This window comes from Mesoplodon mirus (assembly GCF_964341445.2).
Source record: "Mesoplodon mirus genome assembly, chromosome: 4".
In the NCBI taxonomy this organism is placed as follows: Eukaryota; Metazoa; Chordata; class Mammalia; order Artiodactyla; family Ziphiidae; genus Mesoplodon; species Mesoplodon mirus.
This window is the reverse complement of record NC_138979.1, coordinates 109,227,186-109,252,123: the sequence shown is the minus strand read 5'-3', so window position 1 is coordinate 109,252,123 and position 24,938 is coordinate 109,227,186. Positions and strand designations below refer to the sequence as shown.

At 36.3% G+C, this 24,938-nt stretch overlaps 1 long non-coding RNA gene across 1 annotated transcript in view; it reads left to right on the top strand.

Annotated features, from left to right (window-relative positions):
* Window positions 1-24,938, top strand: part of LOC309802520 — a 274,769-nt gene that overhangs the window by 118,439 nt on the left and 131,392 nt on the right. Inside the window, exon 2 of the long non-coding RNA XR_014293818.1 lies at window positions 14,597-14,675. This is a non-coding gene — a long non-coding RNA (uncharacterized lncRNA). The remainder of the gene's footprint in view (window positions 1-14,596; window positions 14,676-24,938) is intronic.

Here is a 24,938-nt window from a genome sequence, read left to right as displayed (position 1 = left end):
GCTTCATTCCTCTATTTTATGATTCATTTTAGCCTTTATCTTCCTTATCTTTCTTACCTTCCTCACTCAATATATATGACATTCAGGGAAAAATGTATATTATATTTATAGGCCTGGTTTTCAAGTGAAACTGATGATTACTGCATATATCTAAAATAAATATTCCATCTGAAAGCATAGTAAAGTGTATTTTCAAAATATTTGCAACCATCATTTTAAGGAGAAAGAAGCCCTTACTTAGAAATAGTATACTCACATAATTAAAAGCTTTTTTTGTGTGTCAAAATGTGCAAGCATTTAAAATGTTTCTGCTCTGAAAAACAACAACAGCAACAACTTATTACTTTGTGGTTTATTTATATTGACACAAATTCCAGATAGGAAAAAAAAATGCTTTGGTGTTGGAAGTTTCTTAGCTGACATTATCTCTATGAAACAATAGAAATTAATGGAAGAAATTAAAACCCTAAAGTCCTACAAGACTTTAAAGTGCTCTTTGAATTAACGTTAGTTTAAATTCTCTCATGATATTAAATGTATTTTTTCCAGGTTTGAATTCTTGGAAATACAAACCAGAAAACAAAATTAATCAGAATGCTCCTTTCCTTCATCACAAATAGAGTATGATGGAATAAGTTTTTAAAACCTCATTCTGTCTAAAGAATTAAAGCTTAATTTTCACTTTAGGTAGTACATATCTGATCTAATATCTAAGTAACTATGTAAAATAGAAAGAACCATGAGCTAGGAATCAGAAGACCAGGTTCAATTCCCAGATTAGTACCTGACCTTGGAAAACCATTTAATTGTCCCCAATACCATTCCATTTCTAGTATTACTTGCCCTAGCTACCTTGCAGGAAGTAAGTGAGATACAATGTAGACTGTAAATTACTATTCAGAAGAAATTTGTAACTCAAGAAGGGTTCTGAAATATCCCATAGAATTGTAATACCTGGAAGTAAAATGTCCCTAAAAGGGATGCTTTCATTTTCTCATTTGGAATCATATAAGTATGCCTGTGTGTGTGTTTGTGTGTGTGTGTGTGTGTGTGTGTGTGTGTGTGTCCCCCAGGCTGCTCATCACTGGCTAACAAATTTTAGAAGAACACAAATTTTCATAATAACTATAGATATTAAATTTTACATAATTAATTTAAGCCTATTTTTCAAAATTAAGAAGTAATAGATTTATTTATGTGATTATTTGATTGTAGATATCTAGAAATAAATAAAACTATTGTAAGCCTCTAAAGATGTTGTTATGCTTAGAGTTAAGGTTCAGGGTGATCTTTTTAATATTGCAACAAGCTCACACACCGTTAATCACTTAGAAGTGGCCCCAGGTCACAGTAAATTGATGGCCTAATAATCAGATGAGATGTGTGCTACTTCCAAATTATTGTCAGTGACTAGAATGAGGAGGTGACAATTCAATAACTAATGCTTATTAACTGGCCTTTTTATTTTTTTAATGCTAATCAAGAACATAAGAAGTAGGAACGTAAACTGGAAGCATAAAACATACAATTACAGACACATGCACAAAGACAGGAACAATCATGGTAAAAGATGTGTTTATTAAAAACAACTCACAACTATCATTATGTATGAGTTGTTGTGTAGTTGGATATATTGTTTTTGCTTGTCTCAACGGTGTGTATGCAACCCCAAAATGGACTCAAAATCTTTTTTTATTCTGATGTGGGCAAGAAAATAGCGGTGATGGGAGTGTATAGAAAGCATGAAGAGGATGCATGGAGATTGAGCAAAATGGAATGCTAGAGGGGCATGCACATGTGGAAATAGAAAGGAAAATAAAATAGTAAAAAAATGAATGGAAAATGGGAGGAAAAAAGGCAAGAGTTTGAGAGGAAACACGATGAGAATATAGTCAATGCAAACAATTTTGGTAATAAAGGAGGGCTTGAGGCCAAGGACATAATCAGATATGCAGCATATCTGGTAGTGCTGTGCTTTGTCTCCAACCAACAAACCATGATATAGAATGAATTGGAGAAAATTACAGTGTGGTATTCAGCATGAAGAATGGTCTGCATTCTTAGGAGCCTGGTCTCTTGGTATTAGAGTGCTATAGGAAAAGCTGGGAAAATATTGGAAAACACAATAAAATGAAAAACAAACATTAGCATTGGCCCAGAAACCATGTGATAAACAAAATTAAAGGAAGAATTCTCATTAGAGAGTCCAAGGGTCCTGGGTAGGCCTGGATAAGCATGGGATAAGGAAGAGGGAGGCAAAAGGAAATTGCAAGACAGAGAAATAGAGACAATAAGCTACATTTTGATGTTCTTAACTTCTATTAGGATAGTGAGGTAAAATGGAACTTGTGCACTTACAAAAAACAAATGATATAGATTCAAATTCCAATTTTGGTTTTGGAGAGATGGGCATGTCTAGTTGAGAAAAGCACTGACTCTGGAGTAAAAAAACCTATGTTCACATCTCAGCCCAATCATGAACTAGCAAAGTAATATCTTTTATAACACTAGTTGTTATAAGTCTAAGATTTAATTGGTTTCTTGATCTTTAAAATGAGGATATTAACAGTCCCAAACTCTAAATTCTGTGAGAATTAGAAGAGAAAGCCCATGAAAAAGTCATAGTATTTATGTTGATGGTAATGTTAGCTAAACCACTATTAATATTAACTATAGAACCTCAAGAAAAGCCCTTAAACTCTGTCCATCTTGGATGCCTAATACGTAAAATGAAAGTGATGATAACACATCCATGTTCTGGAGGGAGGCCTAAATGAGCTCATTTATGCAAAGTGTCCGACATACTGTAGGCTCAAAGTAAGAAGTAGCTATTATTATTTTCAAATGCACTGGTTCCAAAATAACCCATTCCAGTTTGTTCAGATAACAAAAATACATTTAGAATGCCTGATTTATTTTTTAGGTTATATGCTTGATGCATTTTATATCAAGAAGAAGGGATCCCACACAGATTGATAGTGATATTTATACTTTTCTTAGGAAAAGCTCTGAAAATAAGTAGCTTCTGAAAGTCATTAGACCACCAAAATTCTGTTTGTCTGTCAAATTAGCTTTAATCCTGCTTTCAATTTTCAAAATTCCATCCACCTCTTTTTACCATTATCATGTCCTCTGCTAGTGAAAAGACATAAGTAGTTGCCTCTGGGAAATAGTTCTGGATATACCAAGAGTTTTAAGATTTGTTCTCTGAAAGAGTAGATGGAAAAGACAAATCAAATTTATTTTAAAAACACAGCCTGATTTCCATTTACCCTTGTTTCCTTCATATTGCCATCATTTTTTCATATGCTATACAGCTAGCACCATACTGAGTGCATAGAAGCCATGAAATAAGTAGTCGTTCATTCGGGTGTTTAGAAACATAAGACTGAGTTTTCCTCACAACATTTTCTATTTAATTGTATTCAAACACCCACATCAGCCATGTTTTGCAAAAAGATTTAGAGTAGGTGCTTAACTAGAAGCTACATTATTATAATTGATTTCCAAATTTTAAAAAATGCGCACACAAATTTAAATGGTTATAATTAGAACAAAATACAACCCAGTCTTCTTTATTGGGGATCCATATTGCTGTCATTATACATGTCACTTTTCAGCACCATGTCTCTTACCAAACAGAACTCAATTTGAAGTGCTAGTTTCTGTGAAAAACTTTATCCATTTGTCCAAATGGTATTTGGACAAGAGAAGAAGTTTTTCTCTTTGGGTTCATTTTCAGGTTGTTAGCCTAACCTAAAATAGAGCTTCTTTAAAAGTCTGCCCAAATGTTTACTTAAAACAGAGAAGGGACAGCTGAGTGTTGAGTGGTAGTGTTACATTGAGTGAAGACACGACTGTAAATAACTCTGCAGTTTGGAAATGAATGATGCTTTTGACAGAGACGATTATGTCGTATTGACAACATTGATGTCAAACGTGGAGTGAAAATACGAGATTGACTATCAGCAGTTTCCACCAGTGATCACTTGAAATAGCTTCTCTGAGATAAAGGGACAGTAACAAATGCATTCCTTTTTACTTACACCCTTTTCCTTCCCTCAGAGCTAGCTTAGTCCGGTTCCATTTTTGGGGAAAAGGATCTAGTGTTCACACTTCATCAAAGGAGGATCAAATACTCTTAGCTGTTTCTTTTTAAGTTAATCATTTCCAGGGCATCATTAGTCACTTTCCCCCCTAAACAAGGGAAGCCAAAATACCCAAGAAAAGAAGTCAATCCCTGAACTTCTATAGAAATAATTACAATTTCCAAGTTAGACCTGACATATCTGAAATAAGGTCTTTGTAATGAAAACCTCACATGGGGCTCTTAGCAACCTTCAAAGTCATTGTTCACATAACTGCTAAATACCGGCTTACATTTCTGGGGTGGAGAATATTCTGTGTGGTAAGTTTTCCAGCTTGAAAAATGTCACATATTGGAGAGTCTTGATGAGGAAATAATTTCTTCCATATCTATCTCTCCATTCCATTCATTTGTTGTATTATTGAGGCTCTTTGACAGGTATTTTTATTGAATGGAAATTTACTCTTTTTAATATGCACTAAAAGTTCTTGCATTCTTTAACATTCATATTTAAGCATGTAACATCATTTTAATATTTATTAAATTTAGGATACAGCATAAGAGTTGGCTGACCATATTTACATTCTGGAATTAAAGTACTGTGCGTAAGATCTGTGAGTCACTAAATCTGGATTTGTTCAGAAGAATTTGGAGAAGAATTTGTTAGGGCATAGAATGTCTGTATGGAAAATGTTTGGCCTCTCAGAACACTCTCAGAAGTTACAATGGGATATTTATATTGGCATAGAGCAGTGTTTCTTATGCCCTTGAGTTAATCCTGCCATTGTAGCCTTTCACGTTGCCATACGGCAATGATGCTGGTCGTCTATAGAAATCACATTTCTTACAATATGACCTTTCAATTTGGGGTGGGGAGATAGATTGGTGACTCTTTTGTTTTGGAAAGACAAACGGGGTGAGCTTTCTGTAAAGGATATGTGATTTTTCACATGGCAAAGAAAGTATCTGGTATATGATGCTAGAGCCAAACTGTTTAAAGCAAGTACCCCTCTGTGAAATATGTGTCAGTTTTTGAAGGCTCAAAACTTAGTGAGAGATTTATGAATTCATTGTCAGAATCACTTACATAGAGATATTTTCTTCATAAAGTGAAAAATAAAAGCCATCAACGGGGAGAAAACTAACCAAGAACACATTTTAATTAAAGAAAATAAAGTAATTCCTTAACTATATGACAATAGTTGATACCTTATTTCACTGAAAAAATGCTTTGAAATGTAATTTAATAATTCACCTTTCAGCTGGGTTCTACAAATCTGAATGTGTATTTTTTCCACAACATCTTAATTTCTCCCTCATATGAGACCAATGTGTAGAAGATAGTTCTTAGTATAAAAGATTACCTAAAGTTCATCTTCTTATAGGCCTAGTATATTTATTTTCATTTCTAAAGAAGTACATATTATGTATTATTAAGATTTTGTATCAGTCACTATAAAATAAATATTTTTATAATAGGCCTGTCTCATTATGAAGAAATTTGGGAGACAATTCATTACGGTGAACTTTCTAACTTTATCTCCGGTCCCTGTGTCTCAGCTCCTTTCCTGCAAGATGATAGAACTGAACTAGCTCATGTCCAGGGACTTCTGGCTCTAACACTTCATCAATCTATGATCCTTAATCAGAGAACTAATTTGGTATGTATTCTCATATGAATGCTTTTTTGTTTTAATCTGAATTTTTCATTATGTTTTTTTTTAGTTTATTGTTTTGAGAGAGCTAATAAAATAATAAATCTCCCCTATTGATCAAGGCATTTTAAACTATTACCTATGTGGAACTTGTCTCCATTGTGCTTAAATGATTTTGTTCATTTTCACAAAGTACTAGAAAATTTTATGTGCACCTCGTATGTTGGTGTTTTCTTTCAACATCTTCACTGCACTCTAGTAGGTCAGAGTAAGAAGAGGTTTTGTATTTATTCAGATTTAGAAAATGGGTGTATTAAAAGGCTTCGATTGGTATTTCTCTCTCCTCTGTTCTCCATTCTTTTAACAATGTTAGAGAACACCCACAGTGGGGTCCAGGGCTGTGCTGGAATATACATTACTAAGTGGAGGATGTGTTTTCTTGCCTTCATGCTCACTATATAATGGGGAAGGTATGTATTAACAAATGAATGTACAGATAAATTTATAATTACATTACAAATGAAAGTGAGAGGATAAAAAAAAGGAAATGTCCTAGTGAAAATATTTGTATGACAAAATTGAAAAAAGGCTGTTTTAGAAGGTGGCCTTAAATGGATTCTTGATGAAAGAGTAGGAGTTGCCCAGGTGGAGGCTCCGAGAGTATACTGTACACAGAGGGAACAGCATGTGCGAGGAAACTGAAACAGAAAATAGTTGGTGCTTTCAAGTTGGCTAGTGTGTAATAACATGAGATGAGTTTGGAGTAAGTCTAATTACAGGAATTTGTATTTAAGAGTAGGGTGATCTATGATTTATTGTCCAAAATGGGGCCCTTTGGATAATGATAGTGAACACTGCTAATAGTTAAGCTGGCACAAACCAGGACTTGTCCCAAGAAAACTCATACAAATTGTTATCTACTTAAAGATAATATGAACACAAATCCTTTAGGCAGTGGAATAACAAAATTTGATTTATGCCTTTGAAAGATCATTCTGTCTACTCTGTGCAGAGTTGATTGGTGGAAAGCAAAAATGGAAGCAGACTCTTGCAGTAGTCTAGATGAGGAATGAGATAATAAAAATTGGACAAATTTGAGACATAATTTGGCAGTAGGATTAATAGAACTTGGTGATGGATTGGATGCAGGTAGGGAGAAGAAGGGGGGGTGTCAAATGACTTTCAGGTTTGCGTTTGTATAACTGAGCAAATGGAAGTGCAACTTATAAAGATATGGAAAATTAAAGAAGAGGCAGATTTGGGCCAGAAGTGGGGAAAGATCAAGAGAATTCTAAATATGAGATGCCTGCTGAACCTCCAAATGGAGATATCATGTAGAAAGCTGTACTTGGAATAGCAATCTACATTGTAGATAAAAATCTAGGGATTATAAACATTTTTATGCTATTGATAGCATGAGAATGTCTGAGATTACTGGGAAGGGATATTGAAGAGAAGATGGCCCAGGACTGAGTTCTGAGGAACACAAAATTTAAATGATAGGAAAAGAAGGAAGAAACAGCAAAATTTTTTAGACAATTAAGGGGAAGCATTCTATATACTTCTCAGGAGGCCTGAGAGGAATTAATCTCTTTGCTCCTCTTTCCTACCATGTTGCCCTTGATAACACATTTCTATTGTTTTAGCCTCTTTGCCTATCTTACTCTACAAAGTCTAGGAACACCTGTGCCCTTGGATCACCTCTCAAATCAACTGCTTGCACACAAATCCTCATCTCAGGCTCTGCTTTGGATCCACGAAGGAAGGACCAAAGGAACAGAAACATGACCAGGAGCATGTGCTATTGCAGAAGCAAAGAGACTTTTTCAGGAAGGGAAGAGTGGGAAAGGATTTTGAATGTAACTAAGAGGCTGAGTAATACAAGAACTGGTTTGATGATATAAATCATTGGTGATCCAAGAAAGAGCTGGAATGGTGGGAATATAAGCACGATTGCCTTGGGAAGTAATAGCATTGAGCTGGGGTTAAATTTTTTAAAACGTTACATGAAACACTGAAAAAGAATTTTGAAAGAAGGGTTACTTCCTTCTGTGTAATAACAGGGAAGAAGGAGATGACTAGATGACTGCAGATGCAGATTTAGTCATGAGAAGATTATATAGTATTTATTATGTCGCTTCTATATTCTCGGTGAACCATAAGGTTGGGTTATCTGCTGAGAACAAAAGCGGGTGGGACAATTGAAAGGGCATGGAGAAGGTGTTGAATAGTCACTGTGGTGATGAGTGGGCAATCACTTTAGTCTCTGTTGAATGACCATTTGAGGCTGGTGACCATGAATGAACCATCCCAGTCTTCTCTATTGTAAGATTTTTGTCCAGCAGTGCTTAGTTCTGTGGATGCTACTCAGAGAAAATGCATTGTTGGATTCACCACTGGGGTTTGCAAAGTGGATGTGATGGAAGGAGAAAGCTCAGAGAATTAAGGACATTTGCAAAATAGTCATTATAAAGAAGGGCTCTGGAACAAGAGCAACTGAAGGAGGGAAGTGAATTCCTGAGGGGGTTGGTAGATAGAAATGAAGCAGTAAGGATAAAGTATTGGAGTTCTCTGTGAGGTCAGTGTCACAGTGGGAATGCTCCAGAAGAATACAAGGTATGATAATGGCAGAGGATCTTTAAAAGAATGATTTTGCTTGTGGTATAGTTGTTGATGATGAACTCTGTTAGGTATTACATTTCTCTAAACTCCTACAAATTCTGTTCTGTGCTCTGATAGGGCTATGCAAGGATAATATACATTTTATTTTGTCTTAGAAAAAATTGCCTTTACTTTTTCCTTACTTGTGAAAGGCACTCCTTTGAACTGGGCTTGAATGATCACATTATATATTTCTGGAAAGCATCATGAATCTGATGGGTTTTTCTAAGATTCTAGGAGCCATACCTGTCTCCTTCTGCATTACCCTGGGACTTCAGGGACAAGCCAAGTTGAGGAGATTCTGATACGGAAAACAAATCACATTACTTCCTCCCAGGAATTTATAATGTCCAAATTCAGCAATATGCCAAGTGTCACCTTATATTCTTTATATGCCACACTACTGACAGCTATGTAACACTGTCATGTTGTTGTTGTTTTCTTCTGGGCCTTTGTATACGCCTTTGCCTGAAATGGCTTCCTTCTATTATCTCATATTCTTCCTTCAAAAACTGTGCAAACATTATCTTCTGTGTGATATCCAACTTGACCATTCCTGACCTTCCACTTAGTCAGTTAGTTCATCCATTCTCTGTGCCCAAATGTAATTTTATACGTTAATTATTTTTTGACATACGTTGTTATAATAGTTTATTTACATGACTGTCTCTTGACTGGACTGTGAGTTTTTGAAAGCAGAGAACATGTTTATTCATCTTTGTATTTTAATGCCTAGCCCAATTCCTGGCATATTTTAGGTGTTAAGCAAATATTTGTTTTAAAAAAATTAAGAAGTGAACTGATGAATTCCATTTACCTTTTTATAAAGCATGCAGCCATCACTAGCAACCATCACAATATTAAATGGCATACACAATTATAAGTTGTTTACTGAATCTTACATTGTTGACTGTCAGAAGAAAAGTATCACCAAACATTTTCATAATGAAGCAGATCTATAATCTGGCATTTTATAATTCCTGTGCTGTTGTGGACTGAGTGTGGTTTTAGGAGGTGGAGAGAAAGGGAAGATGCTGTAGTACTTCCCTATTTATGAGAGGACTGAGGAGCAGAGATTAAAATGCAGAATGGCAGTCAGATTAAAAGGGCTGATGAGATCCTAAATACAACCCTCAAGCCACAGGAGAGCCCAGGGGCAGCAATCTTGGGAGGACTACAGGCCACTGAGGGGAAGAAAAAACTAACCTTCCCACCACTAAAATAACAAGAGATAAAATGAAACCTACTTATCAGATTTTAGAATTTTATCTGGACATAGAAAACCTTCTAATTATTTATTTATACATAGTGATATCAAGCTCTATCTACTTCCACTCCAAAGGGAACTCTTAAATAATCAAATAAAATGTTGAGGTTTCCTGCTGGAGTTATTCAAAGACGAAGAAGAAGAAGAAGAAAAAGACACGCAGGGTTTTGAGATGCCCATTTTCTAATAACATGTTTAAATGAAATATCAAGAGTTATTAGTTGTTTTATTTTAATAGAGAAAATGTTCACTTTTTACTAAGTGCATTTCTATGTATCAAATCTACATATTTTTAGTTTTACATACGCGTAAGTACAAATACTTCCTTTTATCTTTATGTTACAGAAAAGTAGACATTTGCTAAATGAGAAAATCCCTCAAATAGGTCAATTTTTACTTGAAGTTAGGGTTTAAATGTTTCTATATTCTAATTTACAATAAAAACTCATTTTAAATTATTTTAACCACTTATGTAGCATACATTATTAAAAGCATGTTGAATAACATGCTTTTAATAATGCCAATTTTACAGTCACACCAGCTTTATTTTGGCTTTAAAAATGTAGTACCTTTTTAACATAGTAGCTTAAATTTTTAAATCTGTTAACAGTTTCAGGAGAATGACGGGGTAAATGATGGATATTTTTCTACATAGGGGAAACTGAGGGAGAGAACTTTTCAGAGACCATTGCCAAAACTTGGGAAGTAAATAACTAATTTGGGTTTACAAAACACAAAGGCGAACTAATGACACAAATAGATTTGGATGCCCCGGTGCCCAAACAGATAGATTTTTATTTATATGTCTGTCTTTGTTTCTCCAGCTTTAAGAGATTCTAGGTTTGCAGGTGACGGAGAGAGGCCAGCTGGGTAGTTCAGAATATCTGAGAATAACTTTAGATTTAAACAAGAAGCTGGGAGGAAATAATAAAAAATAAAGACAAAAGGAAGTAGGAAGTTAGGATGATAGGAACGAAGAAAAAAAAGAAGGAAGAATGCAATGGAAAGCGCTATACATGGTTGGCATTCTAGGGTTCCAATGATCACCTCCAAACCCCAGCCAGCCTCTGCTTAAATGGCCCCATTTTAGACAAAAGGCAAATACAAAGTCTCCTGATGACAAATAAACAAATTCATAATCTGCTTTATCTGGAGTGTCAAAGAATAATGAAAACAATGACAATGTCTACCTGACAGAGGCCAGGAGTTAAAAGTCACATGACATGGGAGTTGACATGAACAATAGCCAGATATTCTAGGCTGAGAAGCAGAAAGTAAACCTCAGATTTGGGCCCTTGCCTTTGGAAGAGAAGGAAAAATAAAAACAAAACCAAGTGCCTTGAATTGTTTCTCCCGATTCCCATATTTCTAAGCAGAATAGAAGTCAACTTCCTAAATTTCAAGTTGTTGCTTACAGATCATTGATTTCCTGCATTTATTGGGAAATTGCTGTCTTTTTTTTGATTGCTATGCATTAGATCATATTGTTTTCATCTTTCTTCATGGATATTTTCTACCAATCACCAGGGCACTTGCCTGTATTCATTGAATAATTGAGCCCTCCCCTCCATATTTTCTCATATGGATTATATTCATCATCTTGGAAGATTTCCACATTCATGAGGATGACACATTCAGCACCCTTCCTTAACTTCTTTTACTGCAATGATCTTGATCTTTCCTCCCCTTCAGTCACCCAGTTCATGGCTAGAGCTGGTATTCAAACAGTATATCCTGGCTGTTGAAATAGTAAAATACATGTGTACTGGATGTTAAACACTGTCTACCCAGATGCTCCCTCCCCCCTCTGCCATGTCTCTCCACTCCTATGGGACCTCTCTAGAATTCTCCACAGTCCAGCAACTAAAGGGAATATCCCTGATTCTGAGAAACAGCAAGACGCTGCTCCAGCTTCAGGGGCAGCCTGACCTGTCATGAAATGGTTTGAATATCAACCCTGTCCATGGCCATACACACAATTTTATCAATATCTGAGACTATTTCACCTCTGAAATGATATGCCCCTAAATTTATACTATAATCCCTCAATTCTGTCTTTCCATTTTTCGTATTCATTTGCTCTTCTTGGCCTGTTCTTCCACCTCACTGAGCCCTCCAGTACTCTGAGTGCTCCTTTTGCTCTCAGACTAACAGCTTTTCTCCACCTTCACTTGCTTCTCTATTAAACTTGATCTGGTACTTTAACTCCATTCTCTCCAACACTCTCTTTTTATTGCCTTGTCCTTCTACCACATCTGCTCTGTAAGATGTAAATTAAATTAAGCCCACAATCCATCTACTTTGATCTTAAACCACCCATGCTTTGAAGAGAGCTAGAGAAAACCAAATAAGCTCACAGACCATTATGTGCCTCTGTGCTGCCTGGTGGCTTTTACAGTCCTTGGTCAGCTTCCTTGTCCCTTGTTATTTATTCCAAATTCTTAGCTCTCTCCTCTAGTTCCTAGTCTGCTTCCCAGTATAGCCCCTTCACTTTCACCAGAGATTTTCCTCCAATTTTAGAGAGAAACTTGATATTCTCTTGTAGTACACTCATCTTTACATACTGCTACCTCAGCTTCTAGAACGTTGACCATTCATTTAGGTCCTTCCTTTCGGAGCCAGGGGAAGATGTTTCCCTTTATTGTCCAAGGCTAGGACCCACTTTTTTTTCTCTCTCTTTTTTTTTTTTCTATTTCATCCTTTTCCATCACCTCTTAGACTCTCCTCTGTCAACGATTCTTTCTTCCTCTGCACTGGGTCACTTCTCTAAGCTTGAAAATGTGCTCATGTCCCTTCCATATTAAAAAAGAAAACCCAATCCTTTTCTACCTGATGACTCTCCTTGCTATCACATTGTTTCTCCATTTACACAATCAATTTACTTATTCCCTCAGCTCCCATTCACTCTTCCACATCCTAAAAAGAGACTTTTGCCCAAATCATTGAAATCATTCTAGTTAAGGTCACCAGCGTCTTCCCATTTGTCAAATACAATGGACATTTTTTGACTTTTATTTTACCCAACCTTTCTGAATCATGTGGTACTGTTGACAGCTTTCTCTATCTTAAGCAGCTGTATACCCTTAACCTGTATATCTTCTGCTTTTCTTTCTGTATGACTATTCCTCAGCTTTATCGAGTTCATCTATCAACTAAAGTATTTGTATTCTCCTGGATTCTATTAGCCCTTATTTCTTCAAGTGCTTCTCTCTCTCTGGATGATCTTATCTGTAATAAAGTTTTAACAACCATCTGTATGATATTTTCATCTCTCTATGGAATATCTCCAGCTAGCTAATGATGATGACATTAAAATTAATTATTAGTATTAGTATTATTAACATTTATTAATCACTTTAAGGCACTCTGCTAAGGTCTTTTCTTATATTAACTAACTTAAAAGTCTGAATTTTTCCCCCTACTCCTACATCAGAAGGGTAAAGCAACTTGTCCGTGTCGCATAGAAATTAAGTGACAAAATTAGGCTCCAAACCCAGCTTATTGGACCCCAAAGCCCACACTTTTAACCACTTTACTAAACCTGATATATCCAAAATTTAATGCATATTCCCTAAATTACTCATCTCCCTATATAATTCATTTCAGCTAACATAGTCATCTACAGCAGAACACAAAACAGAAAATTGGAAGTCATGCTAGATTCCTCCCTTCTCCAAGCAGTAAGCCACCAGATCCTGCTAAATTTCTGTACCTCTTTCCTACATTCTTATCTAATAGTACTTAGTTCAGTGGCCTCATTATTTCCCTGATGCTCCATTGAAAAAGCTTCCTGATTGGATTATGCACATCCTTTTAGTCTTGGTGTCCTGCAATTTATCCTCTTCTGGGAACTATTTATCTTCTTATCCCATATATCTGATTATATCACTCCCCTGATAAAATGGCTTTTAGTACATACACTGCAGCAGTTTCTCAGAGTGGGTTTTGTGTATCACCTTCCATCAGAATCACCTGGAGAGCTTGTTAGAAAGCAGTCTCGGGGATCACCGCAGGATTTCTGAATTAGAATTGATGGTGGAAGGACCTAGACTCTGTATTTTTAACAAGCTCCCTACCCGTGATTCTTTTTCACCCTAGAATTTGAGCCTGTCTAGCCTCCATATCAGGTGCAAACACTTCAGAATTGCTGATAAGTACCATCTGACGCTTGCGCTTCCCCTTGTTTCCCTCAGTTCTTTCCACTCCTCCACCTACTCTCTGCACTCCAGGTACGCCAAACATTTTGCAGGCCCCCCCTAACGTGAAGCTTTCTTAACTGTTGGTGACTTCATATGTGCTGTGTCTTCTACCTAAAGTCCCTTTTCCCTGTATGTCTGGCAAGTTGCTTTGTGTGTGTTCATGTGAATGTGTGTGTGTGCTGTGTACCTTGAATCCTCATTAGACTCAAAGTTTCTCCCAGGACAGTGTGAGCTATTTAGTCATAGGAACTGTGTGTCCTGAAATCATTAAAAAAAATACCATTCCAAGTTCAGGCTGTGTGCAACACTGTGTTATAGCCTGGAAAAATAGAATTAATGTGAATTTTGTATGTGCTCTGTATGTAGGTACTTGAATCTTTCAGCAATTTCTCTGTGGTTCATCACTTATTGTTTGACTGACAATTCATTAAAGCTTTTTGGAGGGAAATTTCATATTTGTTGGTATCTCTACCAATGAGCACACTAATGGAAATGGAATTCAAAAAAGCTATTTTGGTCCTCTACAGAAAGCCCTAATCAGAGAAATTTTGGAAGGAGTAATTTAACTGAAATCTCTGTATGGTCTGTTTATATCGATATTTCACACTTCCTGTAACATGAATAATCCAAGGAAGGGAGGGATATGCATAATTGTGTTTATGTGTCAGATGTTGAACTAAGCATTGCTCTTCACAATTTGCCTGTTAATGTGTAATCCTCATTTTAGAGATGAGAAGATTGTGCTCAGATGTCAAGCGACGTGGAAGAATCACCTAGCTAATAGGAGACAAATTTGGAATTTGCAGGTATCTTTTTTCCTTTCTTCTATTATACCTACGTTGTTTTATTTTGGAGTACATACGTATGAAGCATTTGCCTTAATAAGTAAAAGTTGGTTCAGACATTTTCTGTGAAGAGCGGAAATATTCTATTGGGTTTTTCCAATAAAAGACAATTTTACCCACCAAGTAAATTAGAATATTTCTCCAAGTTTTAGAAAACAACATTAAGGATATATATTTTTTAAATTCCTAGTAGATCTTTAAGCCTTCAACAAGCACAGAGAAGAGTAATACACTGCCCATTACTTAGTGAGGGAGACATTTAATGCTAATTGCCAGATTGGTTACCTGACTGGTGGTGACACAGGTGGAAAGTGCAATTTGGGGGCTACAATCAAGGATTTCCCCATACCCTTCCTTTCCCCCTCCTTCCCAGCACCCTCTCTCTTCCGTGCCCCATATCCAAGATGCTGGGACAGCTGGTTATCCATCTCATTTCCCTAACAGTTGCTTGCTAACTCTGTCACCAAGCTGTGCATTTGCTAGAACAGTGGATTTTCTTTATAAGACTGATGAGGAAGAGAAAAAGTACTTTGCATTGTTTCTGTTAAGGTTCATCATGCTGTGTGTGTGTGTGTGTATGTGTGTCTCCCCCTAAGTCAGGGGAAACTATTAGGGGAGAGCCAGATCTCTTTAATGAGCCTAGAGGTAATGCAAAATTCATGTGCTTTCACCTGCAGTCGGGCGAAGCCTGGTGCACAAACAGAAAGAAGGAGGTGGGAAGAGTCAGTTATTTATGCTTTTGCCGAAGCAGATACCCTGGCTGCTACTGGGCATCCTGACCCACTTGTTCATTTTTTAGGAAGAAGTGGATACTTTCAATGGGGAAAAACTCAAGCATCAGATTTGCTCCTTGGAGCATTAATAAAAGGGCTCAGTTAGCTTCATCTCATTATTTTACTATGAGTATTGACTTTGGCCTAGAGTCATGTATAGATAAAATGGTGCAAGGGCTTGTCCTAAGTGATTACTCAGAATTACAAATCATTTCACGTGTAACTGAATACTGCAGTCTAGCTGGCACCCTGCCCCTTGCTTCTACCCCCCTTCCCTGTCTTTAATAGGAGCGCAAATCCAGCTTTGTCTGAAGAGGCAATTAATCTTATTCACTGAAAGCTGAATTTTAATTCACCAGCATGTGGAGGACATATTTGCCTATCACACAGAATTAGTTTAACAGAATTCAGGAAAAAAATATATTGGAGGTCCTGGCATTCTTGGGCAGGCAAAGTATCTTGTAGGTACATTCCTTTATTAGCTATCTACATACTACGGATAAGCTTCTTTTTGTAACGATAACTCTATTAGGGTAAACTGGGTTTATTTTGTATTTGAAAGTGGCTGATAACATTTTATTTTCTATAAAGAAATCCACAAGATATGTGTGTTTTGGAAGAAAATGAACATAAGGTGAGAAAGATAAATTTTAGTATTCTAGATATTCTAAAAGTCTATTATTTTTAAGGGCACAGTTTAGAGATGATCATAAAAAAGGGGGACACATAAAAATCTTAGCCTACAGGGCTTCCCTGGTGGCGCAGTGGTTGAGAGTCTGCCTGCTGATGCAGGGGACACGGGTTCGTGCCCCGGTCCAGGAGGATCCCACATGCCGTGGAGCGGCTGGGCCCGTGAGCCATGGTCGCTGAGCCTGTGCGTCCGGAGCCTGTGCTCCTCAACAGGAGAGGCCACATACATCCAAATCAAATCACATAGAAGGGTAAGTGGTGAGGTACAAAGTACCTTGGAGACTTGTGCAAAATCTGTTAGGCAAATACTGGGTTTCTGTAGTGCTTCTGCTGTGCTACGTTTTAACAGTTTTCCCCTGAGCAAGACCCCAGCCTGTGTCTGAGGTTTGTTTCTCATGTAGACAAAGTGTTTAAAAAAAAAACTTCCTGAAACAGTTTCTTAATTCAAGAGATTTGGAGATTTGGACAAGAATATGATTTAATGCATGTCCGTGCTTAGTTAGATATCAAATTCCCATAAGGTCAGAAAACACATGGGCTTGGTTTTGTACTTCTACTTAACATGGCACTCCTCAAAGACTACTTTAAGGTACAGGCAGATATCAAAACATGTAACTGTTTCTCCCCAGTGAATAGAGGGAATTTAATAATTGTAAAAAGCACAGATGATTGTCTATGCCAAATAATAATTAGTACAGCACAAATCTTAAGAGTTTAAAAGGTGCTATTGGCTTTTCTGTGGCTCCTTCCCCACTTATGACTGTCTCATACCCCTGGAATTAACCCCCAAATATGATTGCTTCCATTACCTCTCCCAGGGATGCACTGATGAATACTTAATAATGAGATGAGGACTCCAGGAACAATGGAACTCTTCAAAAATTATCCTAATGTTCTGAGAGTTTTGTTTTTTTTTTTAATTTTAACTCTTGGTGGGTGTGGAGTGGGCTAAGTGCAGGGAAGCCATCAGATTAAGTGTGCCTAATAGTCACCAAATGTCATGGCATAACTAAGCACAGGGCTGTAAAGTCACAAAGCTTTATTGCCTTGTCAAACCATTTGCAGTGCTAAACTAGGCAATTATTCTTAAAGGAAACATTTAAAATCCAAGGTTTTCACATTATTACCAGAAAATGTTGCTTTAAGTAGTGTCAGTGCCATAAAGATAGACTTTTGGAGTCCACATGTAAACATTGCATTATCTACATGTTAAGAATTTAAAGTATGCAAAATTGGAATTTGGAGATGTGAAAGCCCAGAAACACCTATTTGCAAATAAACACTTGCAAATGTTCCAAGACTTGAATGATGCATTGAAGGTACAGCAGTGTTCATCCATTATTTAATTTTTTATAAGCTCTGCCACTGTACTAGGTGCTTAAACTTATTTTGAGAGACAGGGAGCTCTTCTGCAATTCTTTGGTCTGTTTTATGGTCAAATCTTCAGTGCTGTGACCATTTGACCTGGGAAAAAAAATCAAAGGTGAGATGAAATCAAGGAAATGGCAGAGCTTTCAATATTTTTTTGTTACTTCTCAAAGTATATAAAAATGTTCTATTTCCATTCCTCTTCACAGACATAACATGAAACATACACCCTTTAGGGAAGGTTCTGGGTGATACTCAACTTGGTGCTCTCATCTCAGCTTGGCAGGGCTCATAAGTAGTGTCCTTTCCAGTACAAGGGTGAAGAAGCCCTCCATCAGCACTCTTTCTGGATAGAGGGCTTTTTTCTCCTGTCTCCTTCAAGAGACACAAGATTCTGCTCAGAATTCTTAATGAAGCCCCAAATAAGTAGTTATATTTCCATGCCTAATTATTCCTTCTAAGCCTATAATCCTCTATCTGGATTGGCCTGAACATTCCCAAAGTCTGTCTATTGGTGGCCTGTCTGTCAAGGTAAATTTAATTGAAGTTTTAATGAATATAAAATAAGTTTATTGCAGTCAGGGCTAACTATGTTTGAGGTATAACCTTATGAAGCAGGTTCTAGTACATCCATTTACAGCTGGGAAAGAGAGGCCCTAATAGTTACAAGTGTCATATAATTTGCTCAAGGTAAAGAAGATCATAACATTTGAACAGGGACCTTTGATTGCAGAGCCTATGCTTTAAACTACTTTGCTATCTTGCCTTTTTACAAGCTACAGAAGATAAATAACTTCAATGGTTTAAGAAATTAAAGTGACAAAATGAAAAGCAGAGAACCAAAATCAGGAGAGGAATTTCTTTCCATGTCTAAAAATCCAAGATCCCATGTCTGTTACAGCAGTGAGTGAAGATTTTCAGATGATTCCTTAAACCTCTTGCCAAACAGCCCTAGGAGTTTAAGGGCCTCAGATAAGGATCAGACGCTGTTGAAAATAAGACGATTCCCAGATTCAGAGATGCAGAGCAAGGAGTGTTTTTAAAATTCATTTTGAGAAATGTTAGGATGTTTAAGGTTGTAATTCATCAGAAAACTCAAAATATCCCAAACGGGAAGTTTTTAAAAATGTCATATAATAAGTCGGAGGGTATGGAATCTCAGGATTCGGTAATATAGCAGCTTAATTTCATCACTGAGAATCCAGATCCTATTCCGTTTCCCACTCTGTCACCCTCAGCGTAACTATTATCTCTGTTGGTCTCAAGATGGGCACATAATTCCAGGTATCACATCTCCAGGTATCACATATCCGTATACCAACACTAGAGGCAGAAAATGCAACTGCCTGTATTTCGTGTTTTTTCTGTTCAGGAAAGAAACCTTTCCTAGAAGTGTGTTTAGAATGTTTCCCCTCACACATAACATATATTGTCACCTACAACTTGGTTGCATGTCTACCCCAAAACCAACCTGTGTTAAAGGGAATGAAAGGTATATATACACCCACATATCTTTTTTTTTAAATATGAGATGAGAAGATGAGGATGGAGTAGAGAAATTATTTTCACTAGGAAAATAGGTAGCTTTATGCCAAGGTCCAAATAATGGTGAGTTCCCAGAATCTTAGTGGTTAAAAAATCGTTTGGAGAGAGGAAAAGATAGAGGGAATATCAATGTGTACTGGATATTTCATTTGAGAGCCTAATATCCTAAGGTGTATCCTAAGTCCTGTTCCCCTTGCATCTGTGGAGAGAGGACGAGTGGGCAACATACTAAAGTTTACCATCTATTACTTCTTTCATCTTCCTAGGAAATAGAGTGAATGTCTCCATGTGCTATGTGCTGTGTCAGGTGCTAGAGTGAAGAACAGTGGGAGTAAGGATAGAAAAGTAGTAAACAAGTCAGAAAGTCTGTGTTAACTTCTGGGTCTCTCTCCTGGGCAAATCAGACAGGATTTGCTGAGATCAGTGAACTGTAACACACTAATATATAGTATTTTGGGGAGATCCAACTGGAAGCAGATGGAAGGGGCTCACGTTCTCTGTTATATTTCCATGTTGTTATCATTACTATAATTGAGTGCTCTTAGAGGGGAGCTTCCCAGTGGAAAAGATCCCCATAATCTTTATTCCCTACCTTTTCTTAAAGATCTTCAAGTCATAAAAGGATTGCAAAGATAACTACCATTTTAGGTAAATATGATTGTCATCAGTTGTCTGGTTCCTTAAGGCATATAGGAATTCAGCCCTTCCACCAAAGGAAGGCAAGTCCTGCCAGATCATCTAAGCAGAACTCTTTCTATTTGAAAGAAAACCTAACTTTAAAAATATTTGTATATAAAAAACTTCTGACTTACGGTGAAGTCTAAAAAGCTGCTGTTTATCCAACTTATTCTCTGAACCATTTTTAAATAAAAAGTGCTCAAATGTGTATATCTAAATAACTATTCAACAAAATGTCATAAAAATAAATAAATAAATGTCATAGGCCCTAAGTACAACTTCAGAAGGGAAGTTCCAATTTTTTTTGTTTTGAGTGGTACCTGTTTTGTTGAGATAAGTAAATAGCCTACGAAGGTGACTATTTTCAATACTCCTCTGTATAATTAAAAAATGATCGACTTACATTGTGCTTTAGGGTAATGCTTCATGTAAAGCAGTTTCCCTTTCCCTCTATGTCAGTGCCTGGTTAATGATCCAGCTGACAGTGGTTGGAATCAAGCTTGTTGGATGACCAGCATTTGTGGAAATGAAATATGGAGAGATGGGATATCTACCATACTATGAATAATGTTTTTTTCAACAAGCAAAAGGAAAGTGGAGGGGGGGATGGGAGAAGAATAAGAGGAAGAGTAAAGGAGATAAAGAAGAAGCAGAAGTAGAAAAAATAAGAAAGAGGAACATATATCTGAAATCCCAATGGGTTATTATAAAAGTTACAAGGATAACTACAGAAGTAAAGTCTAGATATTTTTATAAAGAGATAATACACGAGGCACCTTTGAGAATTAGAATTGCTGACAACAGAATTTAAAACGATGTTATATTTATTGTGAAATTGCATTGCTTCTACTTATTTCTTAAAATATATGCCTTTAGGGACTCTGGTTAACATAGTTTGGTTGATTATTGTGTTGTTTTAACATCCTGTGGTGAAAGCAATCTGGCAAACTAACCACATTACAGGACAGATTCTAAGGAAAATTACCAAAAGAAAGAAATCTGTCTGCTTCAACTCTATTTATACTTGGTGGTCCTATTGAGAATTTGATTTGGAAACTCTTTTAAGAGCTTAGACTCTCTGAAATACATTGAACATTCAACTATGTGATGCTAGATACTTGTTATTATCAACTTGTAAATATCATGCATGAAGCTCTGATTTCTATTTTACACATGCTGGATGCAAATGCTAATAAAATATAAATCCCTCTTCCAAGGAGCTTATACTCTGGCATGCCAAATAAATATTTAGGCTTCTATAAGAGAAAATAAAAATCAAAATTTATGCTTCTATGATTATTATAGATTCTCTGGGTCTTAGAGATTATTTTTCTATTAACCTAACAACTTGAATATGACATGTGACTTACTAATATGACTTACTAATTCAACCCTGTAGAATTTCTTGAGTTCTTTGGCATTGGTCTGAAATAGCTGACCTGAGATTGGAGTAACAATAAGTTAGGAGTGAATTATGGGCGGGGGAGTACAAAAGAGGTTTCTCTTTAACAATTCAATTTGACAAAATTTTTTTCAGCCTTACACATTATGTATTGATACTAGATCAGGTATTTGTTATCTTAGCCCAGAGAGTCATAAAGACATTGGTGAGAGGTATCTTGAGGGACTCTGGGACGAAAGTGTGTGGCCCAGATGATCTGAGTTATATCATGGAGATAAAGATCTTCACTGACCAAGAGGTTATTGCCTCTTTACAGCAGGCTCAGGTTCTAATTCATCAGAACTTTGATTCCTAGAAGCAGTGGGAAAAAAACAACTTTTAAAGTTGAGTCATTAAGGATGACCTGTTTATTGCTCTTTGAGATGGAGAATGCGTATTTACAAGTTGCTTGTAAATGTGTTTTTAAACATTTTAGAAAAATCTAGCATAAACAGCAGATCCCTATTAATGAAACTACACCTTGTTTTTCTGAACACTGCATTTTCTTATTTCATTGTTACTTTGGATTTTAAAATAAAAATGATATGAATAAGGGGCATTAATTCTGTACCCAAAAGTCATATAGTTCCAGTGAAGATATAAAGTATTCACTAAATGTAGAGGGAGAAATCTAAATAAACAAATTTCTAGCAACACACAAGTTCTCAGAAGATTTTTTAGAAAGATAAGCAAGATGTAAAGCACCCCAAATTAATTCTTGTCTATTTTTTTCCTGTATCTTTGTCTTTCTCCTCCTAAGAACAAGGTCCAATGTGATTTCAACCCTGAATACAATTCCTCTTGCTTTTGTAGTGTTAAAGACAAAACACAAGTTAATACAGTAAATATGTTTAGAAAATACAGCTCTCTTAGGTTAATTTTGTAGATCTGTTTTTGCAGGAGTAAGATTGTATTTTGTGGCACTTCTGGCCTTTCAGAATATTGACTGAGGCTAAGTCCCTGTTAAATCGAAGTGTCATTCATATCTATGGAATTCAAACACCTTGTTGATGGTACATAGTAACTATTGCATAAGAGTATATTGAATTAATTGTCTAAATTATAAAAACAAAATAAAGCTCAATTCAAATGAACAATTTTCTATTTGATAAGACACAGAAGCTTTCATGTGAGTTGCTGTTCCTCAATTATGTAGAAGAGTCCACATTTGTCCTGTAGCACGACGACTAGACAAAATCATGCTTTTTTTTATTTGACCATCTGAGTTAATTAGCCCCACCTGGCTGAGTTATAGTTCAATGAAAGGGAATTCTGAAGTTTTTCTTTGTTAGTTTCATGTTTGCAGTAAACACCCTGAACTTTTATAAATGTAATGATTTTCTCTTAAAAACTCACTAGTATCATAACTATACTAATAAAAGCATAATGTATATTATTAGGTCTGAACTCTTGGTCATGGGTATCTGTGCATTTTAGAGGTGGTCTGTGTACAAATGTCATAAATGACCATTTTACAGATAGATAATGTTCTTAATCCATAATTCTTTATTGCTGATGGTTATTGCATTAGATGATGACCCATAGCTGTTAAGAGTCAGTTTTTAATATCACAACCATTTAGAAAGGTTAATGGACTCGGTTTTGAGACTTAACGTTTGGAGGCTGCAGGTTAAGAGGTTATATTTTGTGCACTAAAATGCCAGAAAATATCTACTTATTTTCCTTTCTCTATGTACTTTTAGTAGTGTGGTTATGTACAGTAACTGTTATTTACTAAGCAAACTGAATGAAAGTGTGTGACATATAAGATAACAAGTTTCTAGAGCAGTGAGATTCTTTCAAAATATACATTTCATATTTGGCTTCTATTATTTTTCATTTAGACACAAGAACTGAAATGTGAACAGATGTAACCTAAATCAGTTGAGGAATGTTTATTAAGGTTGTTCAAAAAAAAGAGACCAAGATAATAATTCATAGTTTTCTTAGCTAGTCTGGAAAGTTCACATGCATTGTAATGGGAAACTGGTCATTTAGGAAAATCGTGAATCCCTTCTGGATGATACCTATCTATAGCCCAGAATTTTCAGAGGAATAAAATAGTGTCTATCTGGATTCAGTTAATTTCATTTCAGAAATCTAAATAGGGTCCCACTGTGGCCATTTATCATTTATTTTGCCACCCATTACCCATTTTCTTCTTAATATTACCCTAGTCCCTTTTATTTCATTATTTTGTTCATTGTGAATAAGCTTTGTTGGAGGAAAATTACAGGCACTCCCCTTCTATGAAGCCAGAAGCTGAATGTATAAATAGAGTAATGGCTCCTGATAAATTATACCTTCCATACCCATTGGGTTGTGTCTCCCCACCACACTGACTCTGGGCTTGACCATGTGACTTGTTTTGGCCAATAGGATATAAGTAAACATGATACAAGCAGAGGCTTGAAAAGTGCTCATCCATTAGGTTACCCTCTCTTGCTTGCTCCTTTTAGAACCCATCCACAATGTAAAAAGGCCTAGGGTATGATGTGTGAAGAGAGATTTCCTGAACCAGTGGCTTCTTTGCAAAATTATTATCAGATGTGGGAGTGAGGTCATCTAGAACCAGACAGTCCTCAGCTGATCTTCCTGTCCCCGTTTTGTGTTACCTAACCTCTCATTGGCTCTCTGAGCTTCTTGAAAGTTTTCCAGGAAATTGCCTTTTACTAACTTAGCCAAAATTAGTCGCTAATGCAACCAAGAACCCAAAAATAACATAGGGACTTTGAAAATGTAAAGGGATTACTTGAGAAGAACACACAACCACCATGAACATACTTACACAGATTCACTTAGAAGTTACGAGTGAATCATATGTATGTTAATTAGTTTTGGTTATGAAATATTCCTCACCAGAGAGTAGTTGATAGAACATTTTATGAGACAGACAGTGGTATTAACTTAGCCACCTCTGGGTGGGAATCTGAGTTTCCATTTACTTTTCACATATGTTGTATGGAGCTCAGTCTAGAAGATACTCAAAGAATAGTTACAGTATTTGAAGACTTTGTGTCCTAAGCAGCATTCTTTTTCCCAGTTTCATTGAATATAATTGACATAGAATGTTGTATTAGTTTAAGGTGTATACAGCATTCCTTCTTTATTCCTGTATTCTCCTGAACTTTTTTGTGTGTCTATTTTTTCCCTTAGCCCCATGTTTCTACATTCTGTTCCCCATGCCATCCGGGGATTCTGCTCTTGAAAATTGTGCTACCCCAGTGCCTCCCAGTGTTGTTCTGACATTTGCCATGTGCTGTTGCTCTCCTTTCACATCTGCTTTGAGCTCATCACCTGCTTTATGCTATAGGAAACTTGGTGTAAAATTCACATACAATGTGAATTATCCTAGAAGACAATGAATTAATTTTTTTTCCACCCATAGCTCTTCTCACAGGCTGAACTGTGTATTGATACATGTTTCTGTCCTTACCACTTTAAGGGCAATAGCTTTTTGTCATTTTATTGCTTCAGTTCTAACCTGAGGTTGATGGGTGGTTAAATTGTGGCATGTGTGGATGTAGTTTATGCAATTTATAGTGAGAAGATCCTCACTTTTAAAGTTGGCTATCATCACAAAGAGGCAAAGAATCATGTTACTACTACCAGGCACACTGCTTTACAGGTAGATGGTGCTCAATAAATGTTCACTGAATTGAAGTTAAGTAATTTTCCAAATTTGGAGAATTGGTCTTCATTCTAGAACAAAGGAACCCATAGTTTGTG